Raw genomic sequence first — 21259 nt, 5'->3', positions numbered from 1 at the left:
TACAAGAAATAATTCCGAGATTTGGAGTTCCTATTGGAAATCCTCTGACAGAGGTCCACACTTTGTTGCTGAAGTAGTCCAAAGTGTTAGCAAAGTATTGGGTATTAAATGGGATTTGCATGCGTCTTGGAGACCACAATTTAGTGGAAAAGTGGAGAGGATGAATCAAACTTTGAAACGACAAATAAGTAAAATTTGTCAAGAAACCAGTCTAAAGTGGCCTCAGGCACTTTCATTGGCATTATTATGAATCAGGGTACAGCCAAAGAGTGGAACCTCAGTCAGTCCTTATGAATTATTACATGGAAAACCATATGAGTCTCCAGAACCAAATCCGAACATACACGTGAAAGGAAAGCAGGATGTATATAACTATTTGCTTTCTCTAGGAAAAACTTTGACTGCAATTCGGAGTGCAGTAATTTGGAATAGACCTTTATCTCTGGAAAATTCAGTGCATGATTTCCAGCCGGGAGACTATGTTTATGTGAAGAATTGGACCTCCAAACCTTTGCAGGAGCGTTGGAGAGGACCCTTCCAGATACTGCTAACCACCTTTACAGCTATCAGAATTGCAGAATCGGATGCTTGGATACATTATACTCGAGTGAAGAAAGCACCGTGAAGAAAGCATCTATTCCGTGGAAGATTGTGAAACGTAACTCAGAGACTTAAAATTGACTTTGAAACATGTTTAATTTTGCATATCAGGTTATGATTGGTTTTTGGATTTTCTTTTGGTTGGTAGTGTTGGTGGGATCATGGGCTGACTTGGTGGACAGGAACAAAAGACAAATAGAAACAGAACAAGTAATTGACATTCCCAAACAGATGGCTGAGGAAAATTTGATGGTAGGATTGATTAAAGAATTTGCCAATTTACAAAACATCACGCAGATTACTGCTTGTTTGCCAATACCGAAGGCAGTAGGTGAATCTATTCCATGGGGAATTTTAACTATGAATTTGACTAACCTGGAACACAAAAATGAAACCAATTATTGTGAACAGAGGCCAGTGACTCAATGGTATGAGCAAGTGAAAGTCACTAGAAAACAGTGGAAAACTCCAGGTAGTCTGGCGGATTGTGAAAAATTGTTAAATCATGTTTTTACCAAAATAGGGAGATTTAAGACTGTGGGATGGTGTTCTTATGATGAACAATTTAAAATCAACGTGAGCAAAAGTGTTATGGAATGGAAGTGTAACGAAACTGGCCAGAGCACCCAATTAGTAGACCAGTGGGACTCTATATGCTCTATGTCCATATTTTCCCATTTTCAGTATATGGCAAGAACTTCTTGGTGTTTTACCTGGGATGGAAAGGTTTTTTTTCAGTATTACCCTGGGTAGATGATAGGTCAACTACATTGGGAGAGAAGGAAAATAAAATAGTGCCATGGTGGAAATGTGAAAAAGTGTATGATTGTAGTAATGCAGACTTAGTAATTCAAAGAATTCCTCCGTTGGCCGCTGTTTTGAAATATGGTTGTTTTTGTCGAGGTCTTAAGAACACTCTCAATTTAACCAGCACTTTTACAGTTAGGAAAGGAGCTTTGTTTAGTTGTAGTAAAACTACTATTTGAAGTCCAGGACATTTAGTTTGGGCATTAAGTGATGGAACCTGGACCACACATTTACCATTAGATGGTAAGGTGAAACAAATTACTTTAGGCATGCCAACATTGTGTCCAATTTGAAAGAAATCATCATTTAAAGGATCCTTAGAGAATTTAGAATTGAAACGAATAAAGAGATCTGAGATAAATGATGATATTTGGAATGAACCATTTACAGGAGTGAAAACTGGTTGGGCACTTGAATCACTTTTTAAATCCTATAGCTTCATATAGAAACATAGCATGGCTCTATCAGTTAACTGGTCAAGTGGAAAAATTAGCAAACGTTAACAAAAAGGGGTTTAAGGAATTGAATATATAATTACAGGCGACCTCCAGAATGACTTTATAAATAGAATGGCGCTAGATATGCTCCTACTTAAAGAAAATGGAGTATGTGGATATCTCAAGGATAAACTGGACCACTGTTGCATCCACATTCCAAATGTCACTCAGGTTGTGGAACATGATCTAGATCTATTGGGAAAAATTGAAAAAGAAACTGAAACAATTCAAAAGGATATGTCAGAAGATTGGCTTGGGAAAATTTTTAACAAACTGGGATGGAAATTGAGCTCTTGGATACAATCCATAATTAAGACTTTGTTTCTGTTACTAGTTGTCTTTTTGATGAGCATGCTAATATATGCATGTCTAAAGAAACAGTTTACCAATAGAATCGCAGTGAGTCGTATGATCATGAGAGAAGTACCAACTATTTTACCAAGACATGATCCATTACCCAAATATGTTGAAACAAAAGATATATGAATAATCTGAAAGTATTGAAATAATGATTTTCAACACTTTCAAAGGGGGGAAATGTTACCGATTAGTTAATAAGTTAAAATTGATTGATTTTATTTGATTAATTAATTGATTTTATAAAATCATTTAATAGAATTAAAATATAGAAGGATAAGGAAAAAAAAATGTATAGGAAACTTGCAGCTACGCAATAAGAGACATTATGGAATCTTTTGTACGTCTTGTACCAAGGCTAGAAGAAGGGCCTGGAACTATTGTAATAACTCTAGGGTTGAAAGGTTCCATTGTATTTAACCGGTCTTCAGTAGGCAGAGGTGTATTGAAATGTCAGAATATGAGATTAATGGGGTAATGGGGAGAGTCGACTGGAACAGCTTGTAGGTGCCTGCCAAGAAACTGTGAACTTTAGTAAAAGGTAATTCCGGCAGGGGGAGATCGCAACCACCGACTCATATACCACCTACCCAAATCGTACCCTAGACCCATTTCTAGACCTTTCTAAGCTTTGCTGTGCATAATCGGATATAGGAGGAGAGTATGTAAATGATTTACAGGAAATTATATGATTATGTATGAATAATTAATGAAAATGTATGAATAAGTTCTATATATGGAATCTGATTTTGGGACCTGGTGCGCGTTGATCGTGAGAGGACTCGCTCACGCACCCGGCCGTCAATAAAGAAGTGTCTGCTTATCTACATCACATTGGTGTCGATAAGTTCTTCATTCCGAGATTTCGGTAACATAAGCATTTTACAAATCCATACAAGAGTTTTCGTACAGCCCTCTGTCCGTCCGTTCCCAGTTCCCCTCCCCTTTTTTACGTCTCCCCTTCTGAGTGGTCGTCGTCATTACTGAAACCTTTTTACAAATCCAAACAACATTTTTCGTACCGCACTCTGTCCATCAGTTCCCAGTTCCCCTTCCCTTTTTTACCTCGCCCCTTCTGAGCGGACATCGTCGTTACTGCAACCTTTTCACAAATACATACAACATTTTCCTTAGAGCCGTCTGTCTGTCCGTTCCCAGTTCCCCTTCCCTTTTTTGCCTCATCCCTTTTAAGCGGTCGTCATCGTTAGTTCAACATTTTTAAAAATACATACAACAGTTTTCGTACAGCCCTCTGTCCATCCGTTCCCAGTTCCCCTTCCCCTTTTTGCCTTGCCCCTTTCGTGTGGTCGTCGTCATTCCTGCAACCTTTTCACAAATCCGTACAACACCTTTCGTACCGCCCTCTGTCCGTCCGTTCCCAGTACCCCTGCCCTTTTTTGCCTCGCCCCTTTTGAGCGGTTGTCATCATTACTGCAACCTTTTCACAAATCCAGAAAACAGTTTTCGTAGAGCCCTCTGTCCGTCCGTTCCCAGTACCCCTGCCCTTTTTTGCCTCGCCCCTTTTGAGCGGTCGTCCTCGTTACTGCAACATTTAACAAATATAAACAACAGTTTTCGTACAGCCCTCTGCCCTTCTGTTCCCAGTTACCCTACCCCTTTTTGCCTCGCGCCTTTTAGGGGGTCGTTGTCGTTACTCCAACTTTTTTACAAAATACATACAACAGTTTTCGTACAGCCTTCTGTCCATCCGTTCCCAGTTCCCTTTCCCTTTTTAACCTTGCCCCTTTCGAGTGGTCGTCGTCATTACTGCAACCTTTTCACAAATCCGTACAACACTTTTAGTACAGCCCTCTGTCCGTCCGTTCCCAGTTCCCCTTCCCTTTTTGACTCGCCCCTTTTGAGTGGTCGTTGTCTTTACTGCAACCTTTTCACAAATCCATAAAACAGATTTCATACAGCCCTCTGTCCGTCCCTTCCCAGTTCTCCTTCCATTTTTTGCCTCACCCCTTTTGAGCGGTCGTCGTCGTTTCTGCAACCTTTTAACAAATCCATAAAACAGTTTTCGTACAGCCCTCTGTCCGTCCGTTCCCAGTTCCCCTTCCCTTTTTTGCCTCGCCCCTTTGGAGCAGAAATCGTCATTACTACAACCCTTTCACAAATCCATACAACATTTTTCGTACAGCCCTCTGCCCGTCCCTTCCCAGTTCCCCTTCCCTTTTTTGCCTCGCCCCTTTTGAGCGGTCATCATCCTTACTGCAACCTTTTTACACATCCATACAAGAGCTTTCGTACAGCCCTCTGTCAGTCCGTTCCCAGTTTCCCTTCCCTTTCTTGCCTCGCCCCTTTTTAGTAGTTCTCGTCGTTACTGCAACCTTTTTACAAATCCATACAACAGTTTTCGTACAGCCCTCTGGCCGTCCATTCCCAGTTCCCCTCCCCTTTTTTACGTCTCCCCTTCTGAGTGGTCGTCGTCATTACTGAAACCTTTTTACAAATCCAAACAACATTTTTCGTACCGCACTCTGTCCATCAGTTCCCAGTTCCCCTTCCCTTTTTTACCTCGCCCCTTCTGAGCGGACATCGTCGTTACTGCAACCTTTTCACAAATACATACAACATTTTCCTTAGAGCCGTCTGTCTGTCCGTTCCCAGTTCCCCTTCCCTTTTTTGCCTCATCCCTTTTAAGCGGTCGTCATCGTTAGTTCAACATTTTTAAAAATACATACAACAGTTTTCGTACAGCCCTCTGTCCATCCGTTCCCAGTTCCCCTTCCCCTTTTTGCCTTGCCCCTTTCGTGTGGTCGTCGTCATTCCTGCAACCTTTTCACAAATCCGTACAACACCTTTCGTACCGCCCTCTGTCCGTCCGTTCCCAGTACCCCTGCCCTTTTTTGCCTCGCCCCTTTTGAGCGGTTGTCATCATTACTGCAACCTTTTCACAAATCCAGAAAACAGTTTTCGTACAGCCCTCTGTCCGTCCGTTCCCAGTTCCCCTTCCCTTTTTTGCCTCGCCCCTTTTGAGCGGTCGTCGTCATTACTGCAACCTTTTCACAAAGCCATAAAACAGTTTTCGTACAGCCCTCTGTCCGTCCGTTCCCAGTACCCCTGCCCTTTTTTGCCTCGCCCCTTTTGAGCGGTCGTCCTCGTTACTGCAACATTTAACAAATATAAACAACAGTTTTCGTACAGCCCTCTGCCCTTCTGTTCCCAGTTACCCTACCCCTTTTTGCCTCGCGCCTTTTAGGCGGTCGTCGTCGTTACTCCAACTTTTTTACAAAATACCATACATCATTTTTCGTACAGCCCTCTGTCCATCCTTTCCCAGTTCCCCTTCCCTTTTTTGCCTCACCCCTTTTAAGCGGTCCTCGTCATTACTGAAACCTTTTCACAAATCCATACAACATTTTTCGTAAATCCCTCTGTCTGTGCTTTCTCAGTTCCCCTTCCCCTTTTTGCCTCGCCCCTTTTAAGCGGTCCTCGTTGTTAGCTCAACATTTTTAAAAATACATACAGCAGTTTTCGTACAGCCCTCTGTCCATCCGTTCCCAGTTCCCCTTCCCTTTTTTGCCTTGCCCCTTTCTAGTGGTCGTCGTCATTACTGCAACCGTTTCACAAATCCGTACAACACTTTTAGTACAGCCCTCTGTCCGTCCGTTCCCAGTTCCCCTTCCCTTTTTTGCCTCGCCCCTTCTGAGCGGACATCGTCGTTACTGCAACCTTTTCACAAATACATACAACATTTTCCTTAGAGCCGTCTGTCTGTCCGTTCCCAGTTCCCCTTCCCTTTTTTGCCTCGCCCCTTTTGAGCGGTCGTCGACGTTACTGCAACGTTTTCACAAATCCATACAACAGTTTTTGTACAGCCCTCTGTCCGTCCGTTCCCAGTTCCCCTTCCTTTTTTTGCCTCACCCTTTTTGAGCGGTCGTCGACGTTAATGCAATGTTTTCACAAATCCATACAACAGTATTTGTACAGCCCTCTGTCCGTCCCTTCCCAGTTCCCCTACCCTTTTTTGCCTCGCACACTTTTAGGCGGTCATCGTCCTTACTCCAACTTTTTTAAAATACCATACAACATTTTTCGTACAGCCCTCTGCCCATCCGTTCCCAGTTCCCCTACCCTTTTTTACCTCGACCCTTTTGAGCAGTTGTCGTAGTTACTGCAACGTTTTCACAAATCCATATAAGAGTTTTCGTACAGCCCTCTGTCCATCCGTTCCCAGTTCCCCTTCCCTTTTTTGCCTCGCCCCTTTTGAGCGGTCGTCGTCGTTACTGCACCCTTTTTACAAATATATACAACAGTTTTCGTACAGCCCTCTGTCCGTCTGTTCCCAGTACCCCTTCCCTTTTTTTGCCTAGCGCCTTTTGAGCGGTCGTCGTCGTTACTGCAACCTTTTCACATATCCACACAACATTTTTCGTACCGCCTTCTGTCCGTGCGTTCCCAGTTCCCCTTCCCTTTTTTGCCTCGCCCCTTCTGAGTGGACATCGTCATTACTACAACCTTTTTAAAAATACATACAACTTTTTCGTACCGCCCGCTGTCCATATGTTCCCAGTTCCCCTTCCCTTTTTTGCCTCGCCCCTTTTGAGCGGTCGTCATCGTTAGTGTAACCATTTTATAAATCCATACAAGAGTTTTCGTACAGCCCTCTGTCCGTCCGTTCCCAGTTCCCCTTCCCTTTTTTGCCTCGCCCCTTTTAGGCGGTCGTCGTCGTTACTCCAACTTTTTTAAAATACCAAAGAACATTTTTCGTGCAGCCCTCTGTCCATCCGTTCCCAGTTCCCCTACCCTTTTTTGCCTCGCCCCTTGTGAGAAGACATTGTCATTACTACAACCTTTTCACAATTCCATACAACAGTTTTTCGTACAGCCCTCTCTCCGTCCGTTCCCAGTTCCCCTTCCCTTTTTTGCCTCGCCCCTTTTTAGTAGTTCTCGTCGTTACTGCAACCTTTTCACAAATCCATACAATAGTTTTTGTACAGCCCTCTGTTTGTCCTTTCCTAGTTCCCCTTTCTTTTTTTTGCCGCGCCTCTTTTGAGCGGTCGTCGTCCTTACTGCAACCTTTTTACAAATCCATACAACATTTTTCGTATAACCCTCTGTCTGTCTGTTCCCAGTTCCCCTTCCCTTTTTTACCTCGCCCCTTTTGAGCGCTCGTCGTCATTACTGCAAGCTTTTCACATATCCTTACAACAGTTTTCGTACAGCCCTCTGTCCGTGCGTTCCCAGTTCCCCTTCCCTTTTTTGCCTTGCCCATTCTGAGCAGACATCGTCATTACTACAACCTTTTCACAAATCCATACAACATTTTCCGTACAGCCCTTTGTCCGTCCGTTCCCAGTTCTCCTTCCATTTTTTGCCTCACCCCTTTTGAGCGGTCGTCGTCGTTTCTGCAACCTTTTAACAAATCCGTACAAGAGTTTTCGTACAGCCCTCTGTCCGTCCGTTCCCAGTTCCCCTTCCCTTTTTTGCCTCAGCCGTTTTGAGCGGTAGTCATCCTTACTGCAACCTTTTCACATATCCATACAACATTTTTCGTACAGCCCTCTGTCCGTCCTTTCCCAGTTCCCCTTCCTTTTTTTGCCTCGCTCCTTTTGAGCGGTCGTCGACGTTACTGCAACGTTTTCACAAATCCATACAACAGTTTTCGTACAGCCCTCTGTCAGTCCGTTCCCAGTTTCCCTTCCCTTTCTTGCCTCGCCCCTTTCGAGTGGTCACCATCATTACTGCAACCTTTTCACAAATCCATACAACAGTTTTTGTACAGCCCTCTGTCCATACGTTTCCAGTTCCCCTTCCATTTTTTGCCTCGCCCCTTTTGAGTGGTCGTCGTCGTTAGTGCAACATTTTTACAAATCCATACAAGAGTTTTCATACAGTAATCTGTCCGTCTGTTTCCAGTTCTCCTTCCCTTTTTTGCCGCCATCCAGGTCTCCTGCTCTTGTGGAGCCTTGTGCAGGGCCTGTACAACTTTCCCCCACGACTTCAGGTTTTTCCCACAATCCGAGGACATCGCCTCCTCGGCTAACGCTTTAGTACACCTATCCCACACTTCAGGGTGGACAATATCCACCGGTTGGTCAATGACCCTAATTTCTAAAAGCCTCGCAACGGCGAGAGTAAAATCTCTGGGTTTATCCCCATTATCCCACAATCAATACCCCATTGCTTATGTAATTCTGATACGACCTTCACAAGGGCTTCCATCCTCCTTGTTGGTCCAGGAGCATTCTCCCTGCCGGGCTGGCCCAGCCACTCCGGCCGCCTATTCACCCGATTCCAGGCAAGTAATTCCCAGGTTTCAGCACCACTTGTTGCCTTCAGAGGCATGGCGACCTGGTTCAGGAACGGCATGGCAACCAACCCCAGGCCGCTCGGGCCATCAGCTCACAGACACCAATGTGGTCGATGGCAAATGACGTTTATTGTTAAGTGGCACGGCCTTATATAGCTTGGGTTTACAACGTCACTTCTGTCTGCTTACGTCATAAGCTAAAAGCTATTGGCTATCCGGAGAGGGGCCCTATATTTCTGTACAGTGCGACGTCTTCCAGCTGCCAAGCCCTAACTACCTACACTTGTGGCGTTTTTAGTTCATGTTTCTGAATAAATATTAAGACCCCTCTATCAGTTCCAGGTTCCAAATATGTTATTCCCCAGGTTCGTCCTAATAGCCATCTGTGGTCATATAGGCTGCAGGATTTCTAGTATAACATGCTTACAGTTGCCACGGCTTCTTTTAAGTAGTTATCCGGCTGTCACGTTATACTGAACTTCTGTTGAATCTTCCCATCAACCTAAGGTCCACTTGAAGGGTTGATGTTCTTTTTTTTTTTTAAGTCATGGTAATCAATACCATTAAGAGGATACTAGCTTTCATTTCCTCACTATTCAGTACCTCTCTGCCTTCCTCGTCTACTTTTTTGCAGAGAGCAACGGGATATCAATATCTTCTTGGCAGTAGCGTGTAGTCTTCAGGGGAATTTTACTGTTATCCTGTCAATAATTTCCAAGGTCTAAAGAGTTAGTTATCTTTTAAATATATTTCCACCTGTTTGGTTGTTGTGCCCATTTCCAGGCGAATCTTATAGTACACTGTCTTAAAACTCTATACCAGTCTGTTTCATATACTTCCCAAAGTTCAGGTACTGACAGTTCCCATCCACAAAATAATTTACGAATTTCCACTTGATCCTCTGGTCCCCTGGTACGTATCAAATCATTGTGACATTTCATACAGTAAGGTTGTCTCTTAAATGAAAATCAGGACCAATCTCTATTACAATTTAGACATCGGCAAACAACCTAACATAAATGTCCGGAAGTAGGGGGTGTTAAGTTGGGTATTCCCCGGAGATCTCCTATTCTGGGTGATTCGGGTATCTCCGTCTCTGTGTTGTTTTGTGGTCAGCCAACAATGTTGAGACAGATAGCACAGTCCCAATAACGTCCTTCACACCACCCTGTGGCTCAACATTGCTGCTCCGTGGGTGTCATAGACAGAGATAGAGAAAAGATTCTGCCAACTATACAAAGGAGGTTAACAATCTTTATCTAAGCATTAAACCCAGTTACCATTATCAATAAACAATAACAGACAATAACTAAAAATGACTAACAATAACTATAAATCCCTAACAAACGTTAGCTAACAATTCAAAACTCAAACATGTCATAAGTTAATTTCAAAACATTATCATAACAGGATTACATAACAAAACAAAATAAAACATTTCTTAGCATATATAAGGTTTGTTTGTGGGAGTTAAGAATCAAGAGCCAAGAGGTGGGCGTTTAAAAGGGTAAATTTTCATGCCCCTTTAAGGTTAGGCTGTGCATGCATTTTCATTGTGCAGTTTTGGTCAGGGCATTAGCCTGAATCTTAACCAGGAGGGTCACAGACCAATTTATTTGTCTCTCCACAAACAATCCTTATCATTTTGGAAAAGATGGGAGCAGGAGACGACACACTTTGTATGGTTTTGCTGTTCAGCCTTTATCTCATCGTGACTACAGTAACTATCAGTATGTGCTTTTGTGAGTATTTTTGGTCACGCCGATACAGAAGAGTGCGATCTCTTCCTCGCAATCCGCCCCAAGTAGTGGAACCCATGGGATACCAAAGCACAGTGCAAGAGACTGCTATACAAACAAAAGAAAACTGTTGATCTCCAGCAAGGTTACCATGTGACTTGTTATCCGTTTCTGTTCATCTTCGTCACCTCGAGAAGAAGAATACCAAGGACCAGGCACAGACTATCATGGAGGGAACAGATGGAGTTACCACCCCGACTTTATTCAGGACTGTGCTGGACTCACGAGTGAGGAAGCCTGTTTTCACGTTACATGAGACTTTGCTGAACTGTTATTCTGTTATTCAGCTTCTAGTTCATGTTTGTTAATAAATTGTTATTTGTTGTTTACTGGTTGTCAAATGGTTCATTGAATTTACTTTGCGTCAAACACACGGTTTTCAAAATAAATCCACAGGGTTGGGTAATACATATAATAATAACCTACAAAAACAAAACCTAAAACCAACACTTATAGCTATACATTTCACTCAAGTAATAATAAAAGTCAATATTATTTAAATGAACTATAAACACTATAATTTCTTAACACATTCCCTCCCTTTTTTTACATGCGTCACTATCATGGCTAGACTATAGGGATTTCGCATGCACGGTCTTTCCAGATTTTTCCAACATATTCCATGGAGCTTTAAAATTGCACATGCGCATGTTCAAAGGCATACACAGATCATTCATATGATAAAAAAATGGCTACTGCGTGTCCAGATGAAGTCCCAGACCCATTTCCCGAGCTTACCACTCCGGTAAGTCTGTTAATAGTAGTTAATAGTAACATTTTTGGCACTATGGCCAAACGACAGGTCCTTGTTTTCAATGTATGATGTTTTCTCACCATCAGACCGCCACATCACCTCCCAGGGAGGAAGGGTCTGGAGTACACATTTCCCCGTCTGAACAACCCATAAGGTGAGTGTTCTCTAAATGTCTAACCTATATGGTTCATTATAAAGGGGAATCAAAACCTTTTTTTTTTTTCGTTGTTGTTTAGGCGGAGGGTGCGTTTTTCTACTGCCACACGTCAAGAACTTATGGCGGAGGTGGAAAAATATAAAAGACATTACCACATCCTCGTCTATGCGTTCCTGGCGGTTGTTTTTGCTGCTATTTTATTTTTTTGTTACTCAGCCTACATTGTTATCTAAATTGTTAATAGTCAATTGTTCCCAGATTCTTTTTTGTTATTAAACTGTTATTGTGTTAACTATATAATCTGTATTGTCAACTGTACATTTCAGCGTACCACTCGAATTTGTTTAATGCCATCGGGTGAAACCATAGTAGCAAATTGCATGTTAGTTATAACGTGTTGAATTAATCTTATAAAACATGGAACAACACATGGCAAAAACAATAAGGTGGGTAATCCATATAACAAATAAAATAGGATTCGTTTTACCCAGGGGCTCCTGGGAAGCCAGGAAAACAAGTCAATATTCCAGTCTTTCCAAGTTTGGATGGGAACATGGGCTAACTTTCATATTTCAGATGTGATTTGTTTAACTACCTCACCATTGTCATCAATTCTCAAACAACAATTGGAAACATTTAATTTACCACAAACACCTCCTTCTTCAGCTAGCAGGTAATCGAGAACCATCCTGTGTTGATAAATTGCATTTCGCATTTGAGTTGCCTGGTCTGCCAGTAAGTCAAGAGCTTTAGCTGTTTGGTTAGTAATAATTTCCAAAACAGCCTGTAGCCGAATAATACGATTCAGATTGTAGATAGGTTCTCGAGCACCACTAATGAGTTCATTGGGATTCCAAGTTGCAGGTCCATAATACTGTATAATACGTTGGGGCGTCCATTCATTTTTCCCCCAGGATTGGCTACTTCCACTTGTCATAGAAGTATCAATGGACCGTTGATGTCGATTTAGGTCATCATATACCTTAACTCCCAAATTGCTTCCCTTTTGGTCTGGTAGTAAGAAAAGGAAGGGGCATATAAAGCCTACATAACATGTCCTACTCCAATTAAGGAGCCATCAATGTCTGGGTTGCAATGGCAAAAACAACCCCTCTAAAATGATCGCCGTATTTTCCCCCTTTTTCTTTTGCCATTGCAAAATAAGGGCAAAAGGTGAAGTGGCAACATTACAAACCAAAAAAAGATAACTGATGATTTGCCATTCGGTGACCACACCAGCCAGTCTGAATCTTGGGGGACACAACTTTCTGGGCAGCCCGCTGTTCTGGTGAACAAGTTTGAGGACTGTTGGCTTCGGTGCCATGCAACCAGGATCAGAACAGTTGCAAATCATCGTTAGTGAGTCTCTTTGTGTGTCATCAGGGTGTAAGGGAATCGTGAAAAAGACAGAACAGTCTTTCAAGTCTATCACAACAATTTGCCAAATCTGAGGGATCATCATAAAAGGTGGAAGAGCAGGTTGCAACACTCCCATCACTAAAATCTGATCATTAACCTTCCATAAATCGTGTCCCAATTATGTGCATCAAGATTATTAATCAGTACTGGACAAGCTAACGAGCTGGTCACCTGCCATTCTCCCTCCAAAATAGCATCACGAATAACACCAGACCAACGCTGTAGAATTGGATCTTTTCTCGAGTTCAGCATCGGTGGGGTAGTTGGGCTAACTGGAGGAATTACAGGTATTGAAGTAGTAGGCAGGTTCATTTTAACTCGCTTTTCCAGGTTTCTTAATTTATCTATTACCTCCTGTAAGGATTTCTCTGTATTGTTATCACAAGGTTTCTCCCCGCCTTCTTCCTCAAATTCGTCCAATGATGTTTCAGGACGAGAAGGAACTTTTGGTTTGTCCGCTGTATTATCTAAAAGCTCCGGCACTGTCAAACACGCAGGGGCGGATATACCCTTCATAGGACGAGTATGCCCAACTCCGAAAAGTGTAACCAAGAGAGAAGGCTTAGGTGAATCACCCTTCTGCTCCACTGGCTTTTCTACACATCTCTCCCCAAGCTTCTATGGCTGCCGCCGCTTTTTTTTTTTTTTTTTTTTCGCTTTCATAATTTCCAGAGTGTTGACTATCGACCGCCACCCCAGAGGCAATTTCCCACTTCTCTCCATTCCGCAATACTAAACAATAACGCGGGCTCGGGGATTTTATTCTTTTTTCCTGCCCTGCGAACTAAGGTCTCCACTTCTGTCTCTTTAACGCCCTCCCCTCTCTTAAGGAGGATGCCAGTTAACAGTTTAATTGCCGCGTCTAATTCCATCGCGGTCTTCTCAGAGCTCTCCCCTTTCACAGAAAGGATATCAGCGCGGAGAAGCCCTGCTGCGATTTACTCGTCGCGGCCTTCCGTAGTGCACCCCCCCTCCCCTCACAGAGAGGAATTTAGCGTAGTGTCTTGCCGTGATTTACTCTACGTGGTCTTACCACCAGCGGGGGTGCAATCTGCAGCTCCACACCGAACTCTGGACTCCCCTTTTCGCCAGCAGCTGGGGGGATCCGTGGCGGTGGGTGGGCGGGCGAGCGGGGGGAGCCGCGGGGCATGGCACGGCACGCTGGTGGGGCGTGGGGAACTGTGCTGGTGTAAGAAGCAATCTGGCTAGCGAAGTACAGTCACTGGGTGTCATAATTTCAGAGTCAAACAAATAATTCAACAAGTGTTTGACTGGTTCAGATTGTAATCCATATCGTGTAACGGCTTGTCGCAGCTGCTGCATAAATTTCCAATCAAAAGGTTTCTACACAGCGGCTGCTGAACCAGCAGGTAAAGCAGTAGTCCGCACTGGACAAGCAACAACAGAAGCAGCTTCCCACTCTCCCTCCAATATAGCGTCTCTTACAACCCCAGACCAACGACTTTGGGGAGCGGCAGGGTGGAGGATAACACCTTCCTGGGTCAGGATCTGAACATCACGACCGGCAGTAGGCAGATGGCATTCAGTCAATTGCTGCTGCAAGCGGTTTAGGGTCCGGTCGGAGGGTTTGGTTCGGGGACGGGGGATCGGGGCAGGTGCAGGTTGGGTGGGTTCAGTTTCCTTAGCAGACTCCGCGTTCTCATTCAGAGGTGCACTCGGACCCGCCGTAGTACCCTCGTCCTCATCTAACAGGGGGGCGGCTCTCGGTAGCTTTCAGGGTGGCGCGGAGCACCCATTGCGGCGGCACCCTCCAGAGATGGTTTCGGGTGTAATAGCTCTGTCGCAGATTTTGTAATGGGCACAATTATGCCTTTTGCAGACGGAGCGCCTAGACCAAATAATCGGGTAGATGCGACTCGGTTTCCATGGGAGCCATAGCCATTTTTTTCTCTGCAACCAGGGATCGTAAATGGGTTATGACCTCCCGGCAGGCAGTCCCCAAGTCCTTGGCCAACTTGCTGCTGCTAAGGATCGTATCGCAAAGGGAATCCCTGACCGCTCACCACTCAGTCACACTAAACAGCAATTGCGGGTCTTTTAAGTATCCGTTTTCAGCTGCCCACCTACAGAGCTCATGGAGCTTCTTGGTGCTCATGCTAGCCTCTCGCTTAGCAAGAATATCAGATAATAGCGTGAGTGCTGCTTCCCTTTCCATTATTGAGGGAAAAACGGTCTTACCGGTGCAGGTCCATGCACAACATCAATGCCGGTTTCAGACGCCTTTACTCTTTACGGACGTCTTCCTGCTCGAACTCTTCACAGCGACTCTCAGTTTTGCAAAGCCCACCGTTGCGATGCAAAGGCAGAGTTTTTCCAGCAATTACCAACTTTCCCGTCGTTTGGGCGCCAAATGTTGGAAGAAGGGTTCGCCGGAGTCAAGAAGACGCTCAATATGAGTTATGCATCTTGCTCAACTTTATTAGTTTCTAACACTACTTATATAGAACCGATACACATGCATATTCGTAAAGCAGAAATATAATTGGTTATTAGTCTCTAAGCGCGTGCGGTTCTCACACCCCTAATTATCATGACTAAAATAAGCATTCTATCCATGTAGCTAATTGTGTTGCTATGCTTCAGCCTTGTAGTTTGTTACTCCCTATATTCCCATACCACTCCCTATCTTTCTTGGCCCTGCACTTGCTTTCCCAGCAGCTGTATCTTGTTACAGCCACAGCCTGTTGGCACAACATAATTACTCAGTCTCAGGATTCAAGAATAGCTCAAGGCTAACTTTCGTGTTAACTTCAGCACAATTCTAATTGCAGGCCTATTCTAATACCAGGCCTGGATTGTGCAGATCTTCAGAGATTCTAAGGCCATGCTTCTGCAGCCATTCTTCTACAGGCCACCCTTTACTTACAGTGTCCAGCTGTTTGGAAAAATACCCAACCAGTCTTTTCCAACTTCCCATCTTCTGGGTTAGCACCCTGAGTGCAAAATGTAGTCTTTCGTGAGCAAACAACTGAAAGTCTTTGGTTAGGTCCGGCAGTCCCAATGCTGGTGCTGTCATCAAAGCCTTCACACAAGTGGATCTTGTTTCTGTAGCAATCAGGATGTCATCCACATATTGTAGAAGTAAATATCCAGGCATCAGTTCTTTCTGACTCATTTTGTTTCCACTGTTCAAGTTCCTTTGCTAACTGGTTACCAAAGATTGTCAGACTTTTTTTGAATCCTTGGGGTAACCTTGTCCATGTCAGTTGCATCTTCCGTCCTATCTGTGGATTCTCCCATTTGAAAGCAAACAGTTTTCTACTTTCCTTCTCCAAGGGTACGCAAAAGAAAGCATCTTTTAAATCAAGCACTGTAAACCTTTGATATTTTTCTCTTAATGCAGTTAAGAGTGTATATGGGCTTGCAACAACAGGATGTATATCTTTAACCAATTGGTTCATAGCTCTTAAATTCTGAACTAGTCTGTATTCACCTGAAGGTTTCTTTACTGGCAAGATTGGAGTATTATATTCTGATTCACATTCTTCAAGAATCCCATATTTTAAAAACTTATCAATTAACTTCTTAATTCCTTGCCTCACTTCCGGCTTGATTGGGTATTGTTTAATTCTTATCAGTTTTTGCCTGTTCCTTTAATTCTATCGTTACAGGCTGTGCTGCCTTAGACTTACCAGGTATGTCTGTGTTCCAGACTATTGGTATGACAGCCTCATCCACTTCTTGTGATATCTGCATTTCTTTCACCTTCTCTTCTATCATTAGCATTTCTCCTGGTTTTGATTTTGGGATTTTTAAGAAAACTTCTCCTTCCTCAAAAACTATCTGTGCGTTTAACTTAGATAGTAAATCCCGCCCTAACAAAGGTATTGGACAATCTGGTATGTATAAAAATTCATGTGTAATTATTTTATATCCAAATTTTAAATCCAAGGGTTGTAGGAATGGCCTGTTTTCCTCTTTCCCTGTTGCTCCAGTTATTTTTGCAGTTTTATTTCCTAGTTTCCCTTTACAAACATTTAATACAGAATATGTTGCTCCAGTATCAACAAGAAATTTAACTCCTTCATCTCCCAACTTAATTGTAACCAGAGGTTCAGCTGGGTTCCCCTCTGGTCCTCTTCATTCATATAAAGTCATCATTTATACTGCTTCTTCTTGATGTATCTTCAGTTGTACTTTTGAGCATTTCTTTTTCCGATATCCCTCCTCCTTACAATATGCACACTGATTAATTCCAAAGGTATTAAATTCTCTATTTTCAAAATTCCTGAAACCCCCTCTTCCTCTAGCCCTTCCTCTTCCTATTCCTCTTGTTACATTCCCCGTTAAGGCAGCTATCAGTAGGGTTTCTTTAATCTTTTCTTTCTTTTCCTTTCTCTTCCTCCTCCTTTTCCCGGTTATTGTAAATTTTCCATGCTGTTTCAAGCATCTTATTTCAATTCCTTGAATCCTCTCCCTCTAGTTTTTGAAGTTTTCTCTTTATATCTGGTGTTGATTGTCCCATGAATATTAAAGCCAATTGTTGATCTGCTTCTGACTCTAATTTTAAATCAGTAAACTTTCTGGCTGTTTCTTTCAGTTTCTCTAAAAACACTGAGGGTGATTAATTTTTGTCTTGTTTTACCTCATATAATTTAGACCAATTTAAAGCTCTTGGCATTGCATGCTTTACCCCATACAGCATCCACTTTTGGTACTGACTTAAGCTCCTCTGGCTCTCTAGCATATTTGTATCCCATTGAGGGTCTCCTGTGAGAAAATTTTGTTCCAGTGTTCTGGTAAGTAAACCGTTGCTATGTGCAGTTTCTGCCTGTGCCCTTCCAGTTTTTAACATCTGTTTTTCTGTACTGTTTAATAAATTATCTAATATAATTGTATATCATTCCAATCAGCATCCTGTGTTTTAATAATTGTTTCCACAACCCTTCCTACCCTTTCTGGGTCCTCCCTATGTGTTCCTGCAGCTTGTTTCCATGCCATCAAATCGGTAACAGAAAACGGCATTTTCACATACACTGGCCCCTGCTGCCCTACTCCTTGTCTTAAAGGAGCTATTAATTTGGATTATTGTCTAGTTCTTCAAGATCCTTGTGAATAAATTCCTGAAGGCCCTGCCTCTGGTGAATCTTCTGTCTCTCTTTCACTTTGACCACTACTATCTGGTTCAGCTATCCTTAATTCTGGTTCTTCCCGATTTCTCCCTGGGGGGGCTACTTCAAGTTCCAATTCCATTTCATCCTCCGTCAGTACTATAAATCTAATACATCTCTTGCCAATGTCACAAGCAGAACAACAACTTTTACTTTTCCTGTTCTCTGAGGTTAATGTCATTATTAGATCATCCCGACTGATCAATTTACATTCCTTTTGCCAATCCGTTTGTTGCTTCGGATAAAAGAACAGATCCACATATGGTACTTTATTCCATTTCCCTTTTCTCCTACAAAACAGCATCAATTGCAATATAGTATTATAACTTAGTGTTCCATTCGTTGGTCACTTTTCCCGATCTTCTAAAACATACAATGGCCACCAATTATTACAATATTCTATCATTTGACTTTTTCGTAAATTTTCATGTAATTCACCCCAGTGTGTTAACAAACATCCTAACGACGAGGTTTTCGATATCTTTTCATCCAATGTTAAATTCCCCACACTTTTACTCTCAAATAATTTTATAAGTCTTGTTGCCATGTTACCAATTTGTTTTTTTGTTATTACCTTATATATTTAACGACCAAATCAAACATTTCATCCTTCTCCAACCAAGCCCCTCATGGGACGTTGGAACAGTGGATTGGGGCTCCACACTCGCTTCGTGCACATCTCAATCACCCACTCACACACTCAACAGAACAGATAACATGCAAATTTTCCAAGTTTCAGCAGTTACCCACTTATAACTTAGATGTAAACTTTAAAATCAAATATATGCGCATATTGCAACCAAACAAATGTTTAACCTAAAAAATAAGGCAGACGATATCAGTATATATATATATTCATATATATATTGTACAACCAAATGTGCACACAACCAAACAAAATGTCCAACCCAGCAATAGCTTTCGCTTATGACCTACGGGCAGATCAAACAAATGTCTGACCCGACAACAGCTTTCGCTTATGCTGAGCAGACCAACCAAATCTGGTACCCTTGAGCCCCAACCCTACTCAGCTTTTGCTGCACCTTACGGGCAGGCTATACAACCAAACAAAAATTTTTTAAGGAAGTGCCTTACCTTGTTCCAGGGAACGTTGCGAGGAGCTTTATGGGTCAAGGGAGATGGTTCTTCCCAAGAAATCCTCGGTGCTGGCCGGAGCTCGATCAGCACTCGATCCCCTCCAGTCTCACTCGCAAGGTCCCATCTGGGTCGCCAAAACTGTCACTGAAATTTGGAATCAAACCTCTTAACACCAATGTAGTATTAAGAAGCAGGCACTCCTTTATTGCAGCGCTGGGTGCTCAGTGGCATCTCCACAAATCAAGCACACCTGTGTATATTTTACCGTTACATTTATACACAAAATTACAAGGTCATACACTCCCAATTACAATGATTGGTTAGAAATTTGCATAGAATTGTAATATTTGCAGTGTCATCCTTTTCTGTTACTATGCTTGCGCAGGGGAAGGGTCTTCACCTGGGCAAGGGTCTTCTTGACCTGTGGGCGTGTTTTTTATTATTATAATGAAGGTAGTTCACTTCAGGACACCTTAAAAGTAAGTTTTGCTGCCAAATTGGACGGCTGGATCAACAGAACAGATAACATTCAAATTTTCCAAGTTTCAGCAGTTATCCACTTACCCACAGCCTTGCCAAACTGTCCAATAACTCATCCTATACACAATAGAACCTAGGTGCTCTGGTTATGGTCTAGAGAATAAGGACTAAGGGTATTATGGTCTATAGCATAGGGACTTCAAATAACAGTCTCGGATAACAAGCAGTACAGCAATTCATATGTCATTGGTTAATAAGTGCTAACATAATTCTAACATGGATGTTAACTCCTTAAAATCAAAATACTCTTATAACTAACTGTTACATAAACACAAAATATAGAAAGATTCAGTAAAAACTTAAGATAATCTGCAACAAAAGCTATCCAGCTGGCTTTAGACATTGCTGAATGAGAAAGATGGCCAATACTTTATCTCTATTCTGATTCATGGACGGTGGCAAATGCCCTGTGGGGTGGTTACAGCAGTGGAAGCAGAGTAATTGGTAACGCAGAGGTAAACCCATCTGGGCTGCAACACTGTGGCAAGATATCAAGATATCAGTTCCCCAGGTGGAGAACCTGGTTGTAAAGGTATATCATGTAGATGCTCATGTACCCAAGAGTTGGGCCACTGAAGAACATCGAAACAACCAGCACATATATAAGTCAGCCAAGATTGAAGTGGCTCAGGTAGATTTGGATTGGCAACATAAAGGTGAATTATTTAAAGCTCAGTGGGCCCATGTGGTGGTTTAACCCGGCTGGCAACCAAGTACCACACAGCTGCTTGCTCACTCCCCCTCACCCAGAGGGATAGAGAGGGGAATCAGAAAGGAATGTAAAAGTCAAGGGTTGAGATAAGAATAATTTAATAATTTAAACAGAATAAAGAGGTAAGAACAAAAATAATAACAATAATAATAACAAAATGGAAAGGTGGGGGAAAAAAAGGGTAAAGCAAAAGCCGTGCACACAAGCAAAGCAAAGCAAGGAATTAATTTACCAATTCCCACTGGCAGGCAGGTGTTCAGCCATCCCCAGGAAAGCAGGGCTCCATCATGCCTAATGGTTACTCAGGAAGACAAACACCATAATGCCAAATGTCCCCACCTTCCTTCTTCTTTCCCCAGTTTATATACTGAACATGACATCATATGGTGTGGAATACCTCTTTGGCTAGTTTGGGTCACCTGTCCTGGCTGTGCCCCCTCCCAGTTTCCTATGCCTCTCCAGCCCTCTGGCTGGCAGGGCCCAAGGAACTGAAAAGTCCTTGATTTAGTATAAGCCCTGCCCTGCCCTGCCCTGCCTGAAGAAGGGGGCCTGGATGAGGAGCAGCTGGCTGGAAGAGGAGCCTGGAGAAGGAAGACTGCACATACAGCAGAGGCAAGAAGCAGCGTGGACTGGCCTGAAGAGGATGAAAAAACAGCATGGATAGTAGATGAACTTTTGAAACCTTGTGGGGGATTGGTGGCTGTGCCAGGGCAAGGTGGGGGATCTACTTATTGAAGTTAACCTGGTACATGATGGTAAAAGCCTTGTTGCAGCTGGCTAGTTTTGATAGCACTGTGACAAAGTCCCTGTAGTGCACCTTAAAATTATGCTTGAGGAAAAGTCTGGGTCAGGGTCATTCATGCCTCAGGTAAAGGCAAACCTATTTGTGGGCTTGCTTTTGCTTGAGGGTCTGGGAGCACTTGGTAGCTAATGTGGAAGGATGGGGGAATTTGATCTGTGCTTCAAAGGGATTTGATTTTGGGTGAAAACAGCCAATAAACTGAGTGATGTTATTTGTTATATAATATTGTATATTGTTGCTGGGTGGCAGCAGTAGGATTTGAACCTGTGCTATCAGAGGGACTGGATACCTACTAGTACTGGATTCCTTGTGGCACTTGCTTCTAC

The sequence above is a fragment of the Falco peregrinus genome, chromosome W (assembly GCF_023634155.1).
Source record: "Falco peregrinus isolate bFalPer1 chromosome W, bFalPer1.pri, whole genome shotgun sequence".
NCBI lineage: Eukaryota > Metazoa > Chordata > Aves > Falconiformes > Falconidae > Falco > Falco peregrinus.
Note: the sequence above shows the minus strand (reverse complement) of the source record.